Raw genomic sequence first — 7,677 nt, 5'->3', positions numbered from 1 at the left:
CATCAGGATCCCCTCCAGTTTGGGATGATCTGCTCACCACACTTCCCCATACTCCTTGGCATTTCATGGTTAGTGGCTCATGAGTCACACACCCTTTGGCATGAGCACCAAGTTAGCTTCTGCTCCAAGTTCTGCCAGCAAGTCTGGCTATGCCCACCATCTGTTTGAACCCCAGCACCAACACACACTTCCCATGCCCCGGTAGTGGGTCAGGTGGGACCACCACTAGAGCTGACTCCGGTGCTGCTCCCCAAATATGGTGACTACAGTGACATCTTTGAGAAAAAAGAATTCTGACACCCTACCACCACACCAGAGTTATAACTGCCCGATTTGAGCTGCAACCAGGGGACAACATGCCATTTGGCCGCAGCTACACTATGTTGGTACCCGAGCTGGCTGCCATGCATGCCTATCTCCAGGAGATAGGCCAAAGACTTCTCCTGCTGGGGCCCTGGGCTTATTCGTTAAGGAGAAAGATGGAACCTTGTGCCTATATGTGGATTACCAGGTCCTCAATTCAGTTACCATCATCCCAGAGCTACTGGACCATGTGCAGTTGGCCCAGGTATTCATGAAATTCGACCTACGTGGGGCCTACTGCCTTATTCAGATCCAAGCGGGGGATGAGTGGAAGACGGCTTTTCAAACCTGTTCTGGCTACTATGAATACCTGGTAATGCTGTTTGGCCTCACAAATGCACCTGAAACATTCTAGCACTTTGTGAATGAGGTCTTCCATGACATCCTGGATCAGGGCATGGATCAGTGTTCACGTTGCACTCCCCATAAATACCCAGCTCAAGCTGGGGAAGTTAATGATCCAACCAGTGGACCAAATTTGGTGATGAAGCCTGGTCACGTGCCACACACCAAGCATGTCCAGTTAGTCCTGGAATGGCTCCACCAGCATGGCCTATATGCAAAGCTGAAAAATGCAGCTTTGATCAGTGCTCTGTGGAGTTCCTGGCCTCTCAAGAAGGAAGAGGTAGTTCAGACAGAGCTGCCCCCACAAAAACATCAAGGAGTTAAAACACTTCCTGGGGTTTGCTAACTTTTATAGGCATTTCATCTCTGGGCTTTCAAGTCAAAGAGCCCCCTTGACAACACTTCTCTGCAAGGGCACCACATTCACTTGGTCTCCGCCAGCCCAAGACTGTCTCAAGACAATCTTTACCAGTACCACAATCCTGGTCCATCCAGACCCAGCACGACCCTTCATCATTGAGACCGATACCTTCAGTATGGCAACTGGGGGCCATGCTGTCCCAAAGACATGGTCCCCAGGAGCACCTCCACTCTTAAACATGCTATTCACAGAAGCTCATGCTGGCCAAACAAAACAACGAAATCCTAGATAAAGAGCTCCTAGTCGTCAAAGTGGCCTTTGAAGAATGGCGCCACTGGAGAGTGTGCGGTACCCAGTACAGCTATACACTGATCATAAAAACTTCTGAGTATCTATGCTCAGAGAGCGTTTTGAAAGAGAGGCAGCTTCATGGGGCCCTATTCTTCACATGCTTTAATTTCACCATCATGTACCACCCGGGGCCCTAGAACAAGACTGCTGATGCCTTGTCCTGAAAAGGGGAATATCTCACCAGCCAAGAGCCCCTTACATGAAGTCCCCATGGATTCTTAAGCCCCAGAATTTCCTGGATGCCATGATTCCCTAAGACCTAACATCACTGATCCACTCAGCTACAGGAAAGGAGCCCTTTTGCAATGAACTCGAGGCAACAAGCCAGGGGCAACACCAGGTACAGGATAGCTTGCACACCAAGACGCCACACTTGAATCTCCTTGGCACTCTACTATCCTCAAAGACTCTGGGCAGCCATTACCCTAGACTTCATAGTTGAGCTCCCTGTGTCTAACAGGCCCACTGTGACCATGGTGAGGACTAATCAACTGACAAAAAATGGCCCACTTTGTCCCCATTGTGTACCTGCCCTCTGCAGAAGAGATGGCCCAGCTCTTGGTGACTCATGTCATCCATCTCCATGGACTCCCAGAGTGAGTCCCAGCTGATCAGGATCCACAGTTTGTTTTGCAGTTTTGGTGTGAAACCTTACAATTGCTTGGGGTCTGCACTTCCACATCAACTGCTTATCACCCACAAACTGATGGTCAGTTGGAACAAGCGAATCAAGTGTTAGAACAATACTTGCATTGCCTCACAAACTTCCACAGGGATAATTGGTCAAGCCTCCTGACCCCTTTTGGAGTTTGCTTATATGTCTCCACCAGCAAGGCCAACTCTTCCTATGCGAACTGTGGTTTCCTCCCATCTCCACCCAGCCATACCTGTCAACTGTACCAATCCTACAGCTGCTGACTGGGTGCAACAGATCCATGAGGTGCAAGAGGAACTCTTGGTCTCTCTGGACAAGGCCAAGGAGATCTACAAGTGGTATGTCAGTGCCAGGAAGGCCCAGCATTCACCATCGGGCAAAAAGTGTGGTTCTCAGCCCAAAACCTCCATGCCAACTGGCCGTGTCCTAAACTGGATCAATACATCGGATCATGGTAATCAACCCAGTGACCATGAAGCTCCAATTATACAGGTCCCTCAGAGTACAGCCAGTGTTTCATATATCCCTGCTTAAAACTCTATGTTGACAACAACTTCCCCCTCCAGTGCAGGTCCAAGGACATGATGAGTATGTGGTCAATGAGATACTGGACTAAAAAATCAGATGCAACTCCCTCTGGTACCTCATAGACTGAGAGGGCTATGGCCCAGAAGAGTGGTCCTGGGAGCCTGCATCCCACATCCATATGCCCAACCTTGTGGCAGCTTTCCATGAGGTGAAGCCTGGGTCCTGTGGGGGTAAGGGGTAAATGTAAGGCCACAAAGGTCTAGAATTTAGGCCTGTAGAGATAGTGGGCAGTTAACAGCTCCAGGCTACCACCCAGCAGCAGCTGTAATCAACCTGTGCTTCACTTCCCTTGACCCACTGTGGACCCAGACCATGGGAAGTTAAACCCAAGGTGAATTCCAGGAAGTGTCCAAGCAAAAGTGCAGATCTTCTGTAGCTGCCATTCCTGTTCTATGGACTATAACTCCTGGCTTGACTGTGGCTTGTTTTGGACTTTGCATCCTGATTTGGTTCTTCAGTATCAACCCTGGCCTGGAACTGACTAGGAACTCCTCTGCTACGCCTAGCCTCAGGTTTGCTCCTGCTTTGCTCATTGGCCCTTACTGCCCTTGTTGGGATCCTGACAACACCTTCTTCTTTTCATAATCCACACAAACCTGTGCATCCCTCCTCACTCTCTGCCATCTCTGACAAGAAAGCATGGAGCCTGCACAGCTCTGCACTATTGTCATGAATATTGCAAGCACAGGACATATGATCCTGCGGTATTGGCAGAGCCACAAGAGGAGCTGTGGGGACCATTACAATGTCATAGAGGCTAGATTGCTGTGGGATGTAGAAAGAAACAATTCAAGGTTGTTGGTGGTGGTCATGGAGAAGCTGGAGATGGTGGAGCGCTGGTTCTGGGCCCAAGAAACAAGCACTGACTGGTGGCATTGCATTGTCATACAGGTTTGGGATGATGAGTAGTGGCTGCAGTACTTTTGGATGTGCAAGACCACATTTCTGGATCTGTGTGCTGAACTTACTCCACCCTTCTAGCGCAGGGACACCAAAATGAGATCTACGCTGACCTGCTGAGAAATGAATGGTGATCAAACTGTGGAAATTTGCAATGCCAGATTGCTACCAGTCAGTCAGGAATGAATTTGAAGTCAGGAAATCCAGCACAGGGGCTATTGTCATGCAAGTGTTCAAGGCTATTAATTGCCTCTTGCTTCTCTGGGCAATATGCTGGACATAGTGGATGGTATTACAGCAATGGGGTTCCTGAACTGCAGTAGAGTGACAGATGCCATGAATATTCCTATGTTAGCACCAGACCACCTTGCCACAGAGTACGTCAACAGAAAGGGCTACTTTTCTATGGTAATGCAAGTGCTGGTGGATCACCAAGGACACTTTCCCTAGCTCAGTGTGGGCTGCTCAAGGAAGATGCATGATGTGTGCATCTTTGTTCTTACAGAAAGCTGCAAGCAGGGTCTATCTTTCCCAACCAGTGCATTACCACTGAGAATGTTGAAATGCCAATAGTGAGCCTCAGATACCCAGCCTACTCCTTGCTTCCCTGGCTCATGATACACCAGCCACCTCGATAGCACCAAGGATTGCTTCAGCTACAGGCTCAGCAGGTGCACAATATGAGCTGAATATGCCTTTTGGTTGTTTGTTTGTTTACTTACAAGATAGGACCTCAGTGAGAAAAATATCCCAATGGCCTACCTGGCCTTGTTCTTTTGCAGCCTGGTATGAATCTTATAGTGACTGCTGTGCATTTAGGAATAGAACATCTGTCATGCACCTATTAATATTGTCTCTGAATGATGTATGGGTTCTGTGATAAAGTGAAGTAATAGGAAATTGGTGGGTATCAATCCTGCTCAGCACTATACCGTTTATGTTGTGAACTAATAAAGATGAATTTTGCAGCAAAAAATAGCATTTGATTCTGTAACAGGAACTAGGCAATGGGGAAAAACATTCAAAACTTAATAAATTAAGGGAACAGAACTAATGAAGGGGAAAGAACACTCCATTTTCAGGTACACATACATGCTTTCACAGGTTAGCATACGTGAAGCTGTGATTGTCCTTAGTGTCCTCTCCCCCAACCCAGGTGGAGTGGTAAGGGTAGTGCACCGACTCCTGATGCCACATAGAATGTTGGGGAGAGGGTGTAACAAGGTCCAGATATTTGAGTTTTTTTATGGGCTGCAGAGGGAGATGAGCATGGGATTGTTGAACCTGCATGAAACTCCAATTATACAGCTTCTACCCAAGTCTGCAGAATCTGTTTCTGTCTGAGAAGTGCAAGCATCTCCTGCTGCACGTCCCTCTCCTTTTCCTATGTCTTTCTCCTCTTCACTCTATCCTTCTCCATGCTATCTGCAAGGATCATCCTCCAGGTCCTGGTCTTGTTCTCTGAGGCAGCACGGGCTTGCAGGATCTCCTGGAACACGTCATCCCGAGTCCTCTTCTTTCTCCTCATTATCTAGCTCAGGTGTGGAGGGGGAGACATAAGAACGGCGACATGGGGTCAGACCAAAGGTCCCTCAAGCCCGGTATCCTGTCCTCTGACAGTGGCTAACGACAGGTGCCCCAAAGGGGATGCACAGACAAGTTATCATCAAGTGATCCATGCCCTGTCCCCCCAATCCCAGCTTCTAACAAACAGAGGATAGGGACACCATTCCTGCCCATCCTAGCTAATAGCCATTGATGGACCTATCTCCCTTTTGAACCCTGTTATAGTACTGGCCTTCTCAACCCCCTCTGGCAAGGAATTCCAGAAGTTGGCAGTGCGTTGCATGACCCTGAAGTCCATAATAGCAGCGGCTGCCGATACAACACACATTGTCAGTGTACTCACAATGGAAATTGAAACTTAAGTTACTGAACTCACTCACTTCCATACAGCACTAGCCATGGTGAGTATGGCCCTTGGGAGAGGATGGGTTTGGAGAAATGACCGAGAGAGCTCGCTGGCATGATGATAGCTGTATAGGGCAATAGAACTGAATGCTGGCACTGTTTTCCATAGGCAGTGGTGATTTTTAGCTTCTCACTCCTGAGGGTAACAGAGGCAGGGAAAGCACAGCTGCTCCGAGTAGACTTTACCAGTGGAAACTTAAGTGCCTGGGGACTTTAGGCATCCACAAGTTCAGGCAGCAGCTGAGCAGTGGTTTTATGGATGCCCGTGGTGCATAAATATTGTACATAAGTGACTAAAGTGGCAGGTAGGTGCCTAAGTTGCCCTTGTGAATATAGCTCTGAGTTACAAAATTGTATTAAAGATAAACAGAATTGTTGATAGTACAAAGTACTTTTTTACATACATACACATATATAATAAAGAGAGCGATTTCCCACCCATTTATTAAGGTTAATCCCTCAATGATGTGAATAGGATGATGGGGTGCAGAGGTTGTTCCTTATAGAAGGAAAATGGGATGAGGGATAGTTACCATGATCATTTATCCAGAGACAGCTGTGTTAATGGAATAACAGCAGATTTGTTTATCATAGAATCATAGAATATCAGGGTTGGAAGGGACCCCAGAAGGTCATCTAGTCCAACCCCCTGCTCAAAGCAGGACCAATTCCCAGTTAAATCATCCCAGCCAGGGCTTTGTCAAGCCTGACCTTAAAAACCTCTAAGGAAGGAGATTCTACCACCTCCCTAGGTAGTTTACTCTGAGAAGGAATGGAAAAACACTTAAAAATAGATTTTTTTTTAAAAATTAAAAGCTTAAATTTTGGAGAAAAGTGTGGAATACTCATGGGATCTATAATTCTCTTTCAAATGCTCTAAAACTGGGCAATTCCTTTGAAAAGAACATCAGGAGTCAAATGGAACTCTATCGATTTCAGTGGAGTAATACTAGGGAGGAGTGTAGTTTAAGCAGGGATTTCCCCAACCCCCCCAGTATTGTGAACTAGTTACATGCAGTGTTGCCTGTTTAGTGATTGTTTGGAAATTTGAATTGAAATTGAAACGTTAATACACACTTTAAAAGCATATACAGTGTGTGATAAAATATGTGTATCTGAAAAAGTAGAATAGATTTGAAAAGTAAACAGACTAGCTTCCTTATACAGCTGTTGCTTTTTATGACAATGTCAGTGCATTCATTTCTGTGATGTTGGCCAATCTAATAATTTCAGATTATGATTTGTAGCAAAGTCTAAATGAGCTCTCCCTGACAGCTAGTGATGAATTAGGGGTTGCGGGGGAAAGGCTTCTGGACCAGATTGTATTTACATTCACACCTAATCTACCCAAGTATCCAGCAAACAGAGCTGCTTTGCCCAAGTGATAGATTTTGGCTGGGGTTGTTACAAATCACTTGAATGTGGGGGGGCGGGTAATGAAATGTTGTTCTTACTGTATGAGTAAAGGGCAGTAGACATGTACTTAGCCTGTGCTGATTGAGGGCATCAAGAGAGAGGGTGGGGACAGGTGTTTTGCTTGATGGTCTGCCTGAGTCACAAGTTCTATTTGACCTGCACCTCTCCACTGTTTAAAGACAGAGCTGATAAGGCTCCATAGATAGTCTTTTGTTTTGTTAAGTGACCACTACAGCTGAAATCAGGTCTATGTGCTTAGACCTGTTGTGGGACAGTGTGTCTGTGGAAGAAACGGCCCAGTCTGTACTAGCAGCAAGGTTCCCCCACTGAGAGCTCAGCTGAAATCACTGAGAGCTGGGTGGAACCTCAAGAGACCAACTCGCAGAGGTAGCAGGTGGCAGCAGAAGGTGACAGTGCAGGGCCACTGGCAACAGAGCGATGGAGTGAACGGTGGCACAATGAACAACAGTGGCCAGAGCGAATAGTGAGCAGCTGGAGGAACGAGCAAGGTGCCTCCTTGCCCCCCACTGGGGAGGTGAACTCATGTGAACACCTCTGCACACTGAGTCTCCACTGACCAAGGACAACACCGGTGGAGTGTTAATGAGGCTGTTAAGAATGCTGGAGACACAACACAGTTCATGCGAACAAACATGGCTGTGGCATCATACTTTCTATTTAAGCAAGAGATACCACAAACTGGAGGCCAGCGTTAAGTGCGTTGTCA

This window comes from Caretta caretta, chromosome 1 (assembly GCF_965140235.1).
Source record: "Caretta caretta isolate rCarCar2 chromosome 1, rCarCar1.hap1, whole genome shotgun sequence".
NCBI classification, from domain to species: Eukaryota; Metazoa; Chordata; order Testudines; family Cheloniidae; genus Caretta; species Caretta caretta.
Note: the sequence above shows the minus strand (reverse complement) of the source record.